Consider the following 12267-nt stretch of genomic DNA (forward strand, 5'->3'; position numbering starts at 1 on the left):
AGTCACTTGACAATGTCATGTATAAAAAAATTGTCAACTGTGACACAGCTTACCAGATCTGGGAGAAAATAGAGATTTTATGTGAAGGTACAGAGGAAGTTATATCCAACCAATGGAGAGTACTGGTGTCTCAGTATGAGAGATTCATGGTAAAGCCCTGTTATTCCCAAACAATCCAAACAAGAATTACAGAAGGGGAGGGGTTGAATGGAATTCTGGCTTCTTTTTAATTTTAAGAACAATTCCACTACAATTATATAACTGTGTTTGATTTTGCAATAGTACGAAATGAAAGTAAAATGGAAATCAAATCACAAAGCAATTAAATACAAGTATTTAAAAACTTTCTGGTGGATTGAACTTTTCCACCAGAGATATATATTAAGTAGAGAACTCTGTGTTTCAAAATGAACACAGCTGCTTACAAGTTGAAGAACAAGAACTGAGAAATTCTTTACAGATTTTACCTTATCTATTTCTCAAGTAATTGCCTACTTTCTTAGATTCAATTCAACTTGCTACCCTTGATTCATATATTACCAAGTTACATGATAAAAAGACAAGATAATAAGATAAACTATATCTAGTCTAACTTCATGCTGCTATACTTCTCTTTCCAGCATCTTTGAATATCATCTGTTTAGCATAGAAATGGAAATGCTTCTTTGTTCTCTAAATTCTTCAAACAGGCTGCCACATTCTATTTGCATACAACCAACGCATGTGATTGTCAAGTCACTATCAACTGCTCTTTTAAATTTGAACATCCGTTGGAACTTAGATTGATCATCCGTTGGAAATCTGTTTGATCATCCGTTAAAACTCTAGTTGATCATCCGTCGAGACTTATGTTGATCATCCGTTGAAGCTTTGTGAATCATCCGCTGAGACTGTTTTTTTGGCAGTTAACTCTATTTCATTAATAAAAGATTACAAGGCATCTAATATTTACAATTCACCATCTTATCTTGCATATCATTCTTGTAGTCAACATGACTTAAACATTCTACAACACCTAGTTTACTAAGCCATTTAAGTATGCAGAAATGTACTACTAGTCTTATTATACAGAAGCTACTCTTTCAACGGATGTTGAAATGATCATCCGTTGACAGCTACAAAATCACTTAATTAAAATCTATTAAGTGTTTTGTTTAAGTTAACATCAAGTACACAACATATTCCTAACAATCTCCCCATAATTTATGTCTACTGGAATTATAGCCATAAATTAAGAGAAACTTGATGATAACAAAACACTCTGTGAATACAGAATGAAATAAAGTAGATAAAAATTTACATGATGTTAGTCGCTAAACACGCGCTAACATTACATGCAAGTATACAAGTTCGCAAGTAGTATAAGATATAAATCAGATTCGATTCCACAGAGACTGTATTGGTTAACTATCTAAATTACGCACCTAAGCAATAATGTATGGTTATTATTCAATGCTAAGATAATAACAATTTGAGAATGTTTATAACTAAGAATTACGCTAACTATTATAACTACGAGAATAAGATAGACTGAGTTAATATATATGACATATATAGGATTCTAACTTCATTAAGTACTTCATTCAATAGTCTTATTATTCCCAACCTTAGCATGCAATGGTGATGACACTAATCAGAAAACACGAAACTGATAAACGCCAACTTTCGTTGCACGAGTACCATTCTACCAGACATCCACAAAAGAGATAGAAACTGAATATGCACCAATTATATTGAGACCCTATATGTCTATTAAATTTGACAATATAACGGTTTAAGCACAAGTTATCTATCTTGATTATATAGGGCAAGTAAGATGGTTAAAATTACCTACGAATCATGCATAACAATACATGAACCTATGCTAGCATGGCAAGTTCTAAATCCTTAAATTCACTTCCGCTTCATTAAGAATTAACACACTATCTTATAAGTTCGCAACGCTCACAAGACGAATATGCACAACTAATACTAGGATATCATACAATCACCACACACTAAGGCATCAAACAATTTAACTAAAAAAATCCATAAATAAATCCCTAGAACCCCGTGATAACGATTAGCCCATAATCGAACTCATCGCCAACGTGGGTTCCAATGAAAACATGATATAGCAAATGTAGTCTTTATACGAATAAATAAAACCAAGTACAAACATGAATATAGGTTCAGCAAAACAAGAAACAAGCATCCAAATTACAACTCAAAACAAAGATTCACAAGAATAAACTAGATCGTCTTCGCCTTTGTTGAATTGTGCCAAAAGGGTCTCTTGCCGTTTTATCCTTCCTTGATGTCTTTTAAACTCTGAATATCTGAATATCCCTAAAAAATGACCTAACTTATGTTTATATAGCAGTCCATACATTCACAGGAGTCCAGAATTCGAATTACACAAGAATCAGGATTTTTAAATCCCGACCCAGCGCGGCCGCGCGCTTCACCAATGCGGGCGCGCTGGCTTTCTGTTCCCCCGGCACGGCCGCGCGCAATACCAGTGCGGGCGCGCCTGCCTTCTGCCAAAAATTCTTTTTTTCTTTTCTTTATTCCTTGCATCTTCGAGCCAGTCTTTCAAGCTTTTATTCCAACACATCGTAAACACCATATTAGCATCAAAACAATGCTAATTCACCTGATTCACAAAGTAAAGCCTGAAATGCAAAAACACTTGAAAACACGTTAAACCACAAATAACTTGAGTATAAATACACCAACTCAAAGCTTATTAGAGTATAAATAAGTGTCATAAATGCCACTTAACACACCCCCAAACTTGAATCAATGCTTGTCCTCAAGCATAAACAGTCTCAAAGAACAAAAAATAAAAATGCATGAATGCAACTAATATGAATGCAACGATCCCCAAAGAATAACTAAACCAATAAACTAGCAACACCTCAGCAAATGCAATTATTTGCATAAAGTTCCGTCAAATCTCAAAAATCAATCTACACACCAGAGACGTGCGAGTGTGCAAATGCTTACAGATATACTATAGCAACTAGATCGACAATCATAACTCACTACTTATCAATACAATCGCAAGTTTATAAACAGAATAAAAGCTAGACTCAAAATAACTTATAACACTTCAATTCTTATATCAGAATTAATCATGGATTCATGCTTTATTCAAACAAAACAAAACACATATGCGTATTTGATCGTGCAATAGGTGAGGTCCACAAAAGATTTATACAATAGTAACCATGTAGCGAGCGTTTGGTTAGCGGATCCCAGACTATAGAAGCTTTAGGTCACTAGGCACAATGTCCCCTAAGAACTTAATAACTTGAGTACTAAAGAGCCCACTCATGATCAATTATACATAACACTAATTCTTTTTTTCCCTCTTTTTTTCTTTTTTTTTCAATTTTTTCTCTTTTTCTGAATGAGTGCATTTCGCTCCATCTCATTCAACCCTATACTACTCATAAAAATATGAGCCGACTACTAGCTATTTGACACCTAGCCAAACAACTAGCAATGAAATCCAATTCTCCAATTTCTAAATATCCATATCTTTTATTATTAAGAGAATACCCTAAATTCTAAATATAAACAAGCGATTAAACCTCGACAAACCAATAAATCATGACTATGATCTAGCACTGTAGCAACCTATAAGACTTAGTGAAATACAAATATCTCTAGCATGCAAATCAATCCAATAAGACTCAACATTACTAAATACGACATCACTACACTAGCATCAATATTACCAATAAATCGGAAAAATTATCTAAGGGAATCATGATATAATGCAAATGAATGAAACTACACGAACAAATTATCATAAAAACTATCAAAAAGAAAATAAAATAAAAAAACTACATGACAAAATATATGCAACTATATGAAATAAAACTATCATGAACATGCAAACTATATGAGACTCACACAAATATATTCCTTCAACTACTATCCCCAAACTTAAAATATTCACTATCCTCAGTGAAGGTAATAGTAAGGAATCAGTCATACCTACTCAGAATCAGAATCATCACCCTCAACGGGTGGAGTGTCAGGTGTGTCCGGAGGTGGATACCCGAAATCCTCACCAAAAACTGGCCACTGGATGTCAACTCCCGTAGCTCTAAATGCAGTCCCAAGTGCCTGGGTGAGATCGCGTGCAAACCGACTGTGGATGTCGTGCATAGCATCCATACTCCTCGCAAGACGCCTATACTGCGTCGAACTCAAACCAGCTCTCATATCTGCTCCTGCTGCCTCATCCTGCTGCTGCTGCTGCTGCGATGGACCGGCCTTCTCTCCCAACTCGGCTCACCAAGCCGCCTTGCTAGCCTGCTGCATACCACCGGCATATGATTGAGGGGCTGGACGTCCTCCTGGTAGATGATCATAAGAATAACCAAGCCCCTGAAGATCGGGCTTGCCGCCATACCACTCAACCATGTTGTGCAGCGTAGAACTGTCGATAGGAGCACTAGGAAGCTGTAGCTGCTCATGTGCGGACCAATGAATACTAACCGCCATGCACAACTTCGTCATAACAGACGCATAAGGAATAGCACCTGTAGTACCTTCCCTCAAAAATCTCCAGATCCCCTAATAGATCACCATCCCCAAATCAATGTAATCACCCTGAAGAATACCCCATAGGAGACGAGCACGCTCCACAGTAATCTCATGCATATACGAAGATGGCATGATGTTAGCACAAATAAATGAGTTCCAAGCTCGTGCAAACCTGTTCATGCATGAGGCAGGGAACGTGGAGTAATCAGTAGTGCCCCTCTTGAACTTCCAATGAGTCTCAGGCACACAGAGAGTAGCAACGATCAGATCCAAGTTAAAGTCCTCCGAAGTCTTATCATTCTAAGTGTCCTGGCCCACCTTCCTCGGAGGCTGCTCAATCACTGTTCTGATAGCCTCAACACTGTACTCGACATTTATCCCCCTCACCACCGTAAAGCCATTTTTCTCCGCTTTAGCATTGGCATAAAACTCCCGCACAATACCCATGGGCACAGTAGTGGGAGCCTCACAAAAAGGTACCCATCCCATCTCGAGAATCATCTCCAACAACTTACCATCCTTCCCGGACGGCAGAAATCCTCTCTCCTTAACAATAGGCTTCTAGAGAAGCCTCGTATACTCCTCCTCCGCCTCAAGAGTAGATAACCTGGGCCTCACACCACCAACAGATGATGAATCAGTAGTGTTGCTTCCAACTTGAGTTCTCTGTCTTTTGGGTGCCATCGGATTGAAAAAAAGTGAATAAAAGCTTAAGTGTTTAGAGAGAATTTTTGTTTGAGAGTTTATGAATTGGTGGAGAAGTTGTGTATAAGTGTATGTATTTATAGGTGGAACGGTGTGAATTTGATAAGGAATAGAAGTGGGATTGATTATGAGAATTGTGGCAATAATGGAATTGATTGGGAGAGGGAATTATAGGGTGCGGAAGAGTAAAAATCGGGCTTGAATTTAATTTGGAATTAAAATCCCGATTTTACCTTATAAACTGCCGCCTTAAAATTTTTTCCCACAAAGATCCAGCGCGGGCGCGCTCTACTTCTGGAAAACCAGCGCGGCCGCGCGCTAGGACAGCGCGAGCGCGCTCAGCTACTGGAAAAATGGCGCGGCCGCGCGCTAGAACAGCGCGGGCGCGCCCAACTTCTGTACTTGGCCCTGAATTTTTTTTTTTTGATTTTTTTTGATTTTTTCCTTTCTTCTTGCTTTCTCTACCTACTAATGTACAACATACTTGGGTTTCCTCCCAAGAAGCGCTTTTTTTACGTCGCTAGCTCGACGTAGAATCTCGAGATTATGTGGACAATAAAACGGCACTAACCACCTCGCGGGTTGCCGTATCACCATAATAATGCTTCAACCGTTGACCATTTACCTTGAACGCTTGGCCCAAATCATTCTAAAAAATTTCCACCGCTCCATGTGGAAACACAGTTTTGACAATAAAAAGAATTGGCTATCTTGACTTCAATTTTCCAGGAAAAAGATGGAGACGAGATTTTAATAAAAGCACTTGTTGCCCTGACACAAATTTCTTGAGCACTAGACCCCGATCGTGCCACCTCTTGACTTTCTCCTTGTACATTTTGTTGTTCTCATAAGCTTGAAGTCGAAATTCATCAAGTTCGTTCAATTGAATCATCCTTTTCTTTCCAGCTGCATCCAAGTCCAGATTCAATTTCTTTAAAGCCCAATATGCTTTATGCTTGAGCTCTACCGAAAAATGACACCCCTTACCATAAACCAGCTGAAATGGCGACATTCCCAATGGAGTTTTATATGTTGTTCTATACGCCCAAACAACTTCATCAAGCTTCAAAGACCAATCCTTCCTTGATGGACACACTACTTTTTCCAAGATGCACTTGATCTCCCTGTTAGATACCTCAGCTTGACCATTTGTTTGAGGATGATAAGCCGTAGAAATGCGATGATTCACATTATACCTTTTTATCATGGCAGTGAACTTGCGGTTGCAAAAATACGACCCCTCATCACTGATTATGACTCTTGGAGTTCCAAACCTTGTGAATATCTTCTTGTGAAGAAAATTAAGCACCACTTTCACATCGTTCATTGGCAACGCCTTAACTTCAACCCATTTCAACATATAATCAACCGCCAACGGGATATACTGATTGTTGCAAGATAAGACAAATGGCCCCATGAAGTCAATTCCCCAAACATCGAAGACCTCAACCTCGAGAAGCACATTAAGAGGTATCTCATCCCTCTCGGATATATTACCCACATGTTGACATCGATCACATTTTAAAACGAACTGATGAGCATCTTTAAACAATGTCGGCCAAAAGAAACCTGCTTGAAGAACACGAGCTGCTGTCTTTTCTCCACCATAATGTCCTCCATAATCCGTTGAGTGGCAATCTCGCAAGATCCCCCCCGTTTCACTGTAAGGAATACATCTCTTGATGATTTGGTCAGCTCCCTGGTGAAAAAGAAATGACTCATCCCACATATACCACTTTACTTCATGTAGAAACTTCTTCCTTCGAGCATAAAATAAGTCGGGAGGCATGATGTTACTCACAAGGTAGTTCACAATGTCTGCAAACTATGACTCTTCTTCTTGCACTCCAAACAGCTGCTCATCGGGAAAAGACTCATTTGTCAATGTCTTATCCAATGAAGTAACATTAGGATTTTCTAAACGCGAGAGATGATCAACAACTTGATTTTCAGTTCCTTTTCTGTCCTTGATCTCTAGTTCAAATTCTTGGAGCAAAAGAACCCATAGAATCAATCTAGGCTTCATGTCCCTCTTCGAGACAAGATAACGAATGGCGGCGTGATCCGTGAAAACTGTCACCTTAGTCCCCAGTAGATAAAATCAAAATTTCTCAAAACCATAGACAATAGCTAAAAGTTCTTTCTCTGTAGTAGTATAATTCAGTTGAGCACCATTTAGAGTCTTACTAGCATAATAGACCACATAAAATATGTTGTTCTTCCTCTTCCCAAGAACTGATCTAACTGCAAAATCACTTGTATCACACATCATCTCAAAAGGTTCATTCCAATCAGGTGCAGTTATGACTGGTGTCGAGATTAGACTCTTCTTCAATGTCTCAAACGCTTCAAGGCACTCGTCATCAAATTTAAAAGGAACATCTTTCTCTAGTAAACTATACAATGGTTTTGAAGTTTTTGAGAAGTCCTTGATGAAATGCCTGTAGAAACCCGCGTGACCAAGAAAACTGCGAATTCCCTTGGCAAAAATAGGTGGGGGAAGATTCTCAATGACCCCTACCTTGGCCTTATCCACCTCAAGACCCTTACTAGAAACTTTATACCCAAGAATTATGCCTTGACGCACCATAAAGTGACATTTCTCCCAATTGAAAACTAAATTAGTTTCAACGCACCTCTTGAGAACATGTCCGAGATTTTGCAAGCATTCATCAAAAGAATCGCCAAAGACTGAGAAGTCATCCATGAACACTTCCACATTCTGGCCAATCATGTTAGAAAAGATGGCCATCATACATCATTGAAATGTGGCTGGTGCACCACACAGACCAAAAAAAACTCGTCTAAAGGTGAATGTACCGAATGGACAAGTGAAGATAGTTTTCTCTTGATTTTCTGGAGCGATACAAATCTGATTATAACCCGAATACCCATCCAGAAGACAATAGTACTCATGACCAGCCAACCTGTCAAGCATCTGATCAATGAAGGGTAAGGGAAAATGATCCTTCCTAGTGGCCTTGTTTAGCTTCCTGTAGTCCATACAGACTCTCCATCCCGTGACTGTTCTTGTAGGAATAAGCTCATTCTTCTCATTTGCTACCACAGTAATACCACCTTTCTTTGGTACACATTGAACCGGGCTTACCCATGAACTGTCAGAGATAGGATAAATGATCCCTGCATCTAGCCACTTAAGAATTTGCTTCTTTACTATTTCCTTCATGATTGGATTAAGTCTTCTTTGCTGCTCGACTGTAGGTTTGCTACCTTCTTCTAGAAGAATTTTATGCATTCAGTAAGAAGGGCTGATTCCCTTGATATCTGCTATAGTCCATCCAATTTCCGATTTGAACTCCCTCAGAATTCTCAAAAGCTCTTCCTCATCGCTACCTGAAAGGTCAGATGCAATAATGACAGGCGGAGTAGATGCATCACCTAATATAGGATACCTCAAATGTTCAGGTAAAGGCTTAAACTCAAGAGTAGGAGTTTCCTCAATAGAAGGCTTGAGGCGTTTAGGAGCTTTGTTCAGTTCCTCCATTCCGAGAGATTCAAAAGGCATATCAATCTTCCTTTTCCAGGGAGAAGAATTCAAATATTGTAATTGATCATCACCTTCGTCATCTTCGCTATCTGAATTCCCAACAAGGCTTTTTCTAAGGCATCAAACCTTGGCAATTGATCAAGTTCCGATGTGACCACCGAATCGACCAACTCGACTTTTAAGCACTGCTCATTATCAGTAGGAAATTTCATAGCATTGAACACATTGAAAGTTACATCCTGATCCAACACTCGCATTATAAGCTCACCCTTCTACACATCAATCAAGGTTCGGTCAGTTGCCAAGAAAGGCCTTCCCAAGATTATGGGAATCTTCTTATCCTCCTCGAAATCAAGAATGACGAAATCAGCAGGGAAGATGAGTTTATCCACCTTGACCAAGATATCTTCCACAATACCTCTCGGATATATAATAGAACGGTCAGCCAATTACAAGGTCATGTAAGTTGGTTTGGGATCAGGTAAGTCCAATTGCTTGAAGATTGACAAAGGCATCAGATTGATGCTAGTTCCCAAGTCGCATAAGCATCTGTCAAAAGACACTTTCCTAATAGTACATGGAATAGTAAAGGTTCCTGGATCCTTAAGCTTCAGAGGCAACTTCTGCTGCAGCACAACACTGCATTCCTCCGTGAGAGCAACAATCTCTAAATCATCTAGCTTCACTTTCCGAGAGAGAATACCTTTCATAAACTTTGCATAACTAGGCATCTGCTCGAGAGCCTCAGTGAAAGGTATGTTGATATGAAGTTTCTTGAACACCTCCAGAAACTTCTCGAATTGCTTGTCCAGCTTTTTCTTCTGCAGCCTCTTTGCAAAAGGCGGTGGAGGATAGATCTGTTTCTCCCCTGTATTACCCTCAGGCAGAGTATGCTCAACAGTAGTCTTCCTTGGTTCCACTTCTTCATCCTGCTGCTCTACTTCTTTCTCAGCTCCAGCTTTTTCAGCCAACTCTTGAGTTTGTTCAGGATTAGCAACCTTTCCGGACCTCAAAGTGATTTCCTTTACCTGCTCCTTAGCTTTCTTCTTTCCTGGAACTTCATTATCACTAGGTAGTATACCAGGCTGATGATTTAGCAAGGCATTGGCAATTTACCCAATTTGATTTTCCAAGGTCTTGATAGAAACCGCTTGGCTCTTGCACATAAGCTTTAAATCTTCTAATTCAGATTTTTCATTAGCTGGTTGCAGCTGGAGTTGTTGTTTTGGTGTATACTGCGGTTGCTAAAAACCAGGGGTTTGTACTGCTTAGCTGAATACTGATGATAAAGTTGTTGAACTGCATTCTGAGCATAGTTCCAACTGAAATTAGGATGATTGTGGTTGTTTGGATGATAGGTGGCTGGAACAGGTTGCTGCGAGCGCCGAAAGTTGCTCACGAACTGAGCTGATTCATTTGAAATTGCGCACTGATCAGTCTCATGGGCACCAGCACAAAGCTCACATACACTAGTGATTTGATTAACTTCATAATTAGCCAAAGTGTCCACCTTCATTGTCAAAGCCTTAAGTTGGGCAACTATAGTAGTTGTCGCGTCCAACTCCAGAATTCATGCAACTTTTCCCTGAGTCAGTCTCTAGGAAGGATTCTGCTACTCATTAGCAGCCATTAGTTCAATAAGTTCATAAGCTTCATCGTAGCTCTTAGCCCACAAGGCTCCTCCTGATGCTGCATCAAGCATGGGCCTAGAAGTAGGTCCCAATCCATTGTAGAAATAGTTGATAATCATCCAATCAGGCATGCCATGGTATGGGCACTTCCTTAGCATCTCCTTATATAGATCCCAAGCCTCACATAGAGATTCTCCAGTTTGCTACGCAAACCGGGTAAGAGCATTCCTGATTGCTGTAGTCTTTTCCATGGGAAAAAATTTAGCGAGAAACTTTTGAGCAAGATCTTCCCAAGTTGTGATAGACCCTGCCGATAGAGAGTGTAACCAGCACTTAGCTTTGTCCCTCAAAGAGAATGGGAAGAGTCGCAGCTTGATAGCATCTTCAGTCACACCATTGAACTTGAAAGTGTCGCAGATCTCAATGAAATCCCTGATGTGCATGTTGGGGTCTTCGGTAGGAGAACCCCCAAACTGAACTGAGTTATGTATCATCTGGATCGTGCTTGACTTGATCTCAAAAGTGTTAGCCGTGATGGCGGGTCTAATGATGCTAGACTGAATGTCATTAATCTTAGGCTTAGAATAGTCCATCAAAGCCTTCGGATTTTCTGCTTAATCAACCATAGCTACTACAATTGGCTCTTCAACTTTTGCTTCTTCTTATACCTTCTTTTCTTCCTCAAAAACTTCCCTACGAACTATCGCAAGTTCTTCCTCGGCTTTATCCAGTGTTCTCTTGCGAGTACGCGAACGCGTCTGCATACACCCTCGCTAGATCACCTGAAATAAAACAAGGAGACAAATAAGTAACAATGTCCGAGTCAATGAACTTTAACGACCACTGATTGAAAGCACATAAACTAGTAATTAACACTGCAGTCCCCGACAGCAGCGCCAAAAACTTGTTAGTCGCTAAACACGCGCTAATATTACACGCAAGTATACGAGTTCACAAGTAGTATATGATATAAATCAGATTCGATCCCAAAGAGACTGTATTGGTTAACTATCTAAATTACGCACCTAAGCAACAACGTATGGTTATTATTCAATGCTAAGACAATAACAATTTGAGAATGTTTATAACTAAGAATTACGCTAACTATTATAACTATGAGAATAAGATAGATTGAGTTAATATATATGACAGAAATGGGATTTTAACTTCATTAAGTACTTCATTCAATAGTCTTATTATTCTCAAACTTAGCATGCAATGGTGATGACACTAATCAGACAAATGAAACTGATAAACGTCAACTTTCGTTGCACGAGTACCATTCTACCAGACATCCACAAAAGAGATAGAAGCTGAATAGGCACCAATTATATTGAGACCCTATATGTCTATAGAATTTGACAACAGAACGGTTTAAGCACAAGTTATCTATCTTGATTATATAGGGCAAGTAAGATGGTTAAAATTACCTATGAATCATGCATAACAATACATGAACCTATGCTAGCATGGTAAGTTCTAAATCCTTAAATTCACTTGCGCTTCATTAAGAATTAACACACTATCTTATAAGTTCGCGATGCTCACAAGACGAATACGCACAACCAATACTAGGATATCATTCAATCACCACACACTAAGGTATTAAACAATTTAACTAAAGAAATCCATAAATAAATCCGCTAGAACCCCATGATAACGATTAGCCCATAATCGAACTCATCGCCAACGTGGGTTCCAATGAAAACATGATATAGAAAATATAGTATTTATACGAATAAATAAAACCAAGTACAAACAAGAATATAGGTTCAGCAAAATAAGAAACAAGCATCCAAATTACAACTCAAATCAAATATTCAAAAGAATAAACTAGATCGTCTTCGCCTTTGTTGTATTGTGCCAAAAGGGTCTCTTTCC

General features: G+C 39.1%; 1 non-coding gene across 1 annotated transcript; it reads left to right on the forward strand.

Annotated features, from left to right (window-relative positions):
* Positions 1 to 10515: 10515 nt before the first annotated feature.
* LOC141662449 (small nucleolar RNA R71) lies at positions 10516 to 10622 on the forward strand. Its single transcript, XR_012550565.1, has one exon. It is a non-coding gene; the product is annotated as a small nucleolar RNA R71 (small nucleolar RNA).
* The last annotated feature ends 1645 nt before the right edge of the window (positions 10623 to 12267 follow it).

This window comes from Apium graveolens, chromosome 5 (assembly GCF_009905375.1).
Source record: "Apium graveolens cultivar Ventura chromosome 5, ASM990537v1, whole genome shotgun sequence".
NCBI lineage: Eukaryota > Viridiplantae > Streptophyta > Magnoliopsida > Apiales > Apiaceae > Apium > Apium graveolens.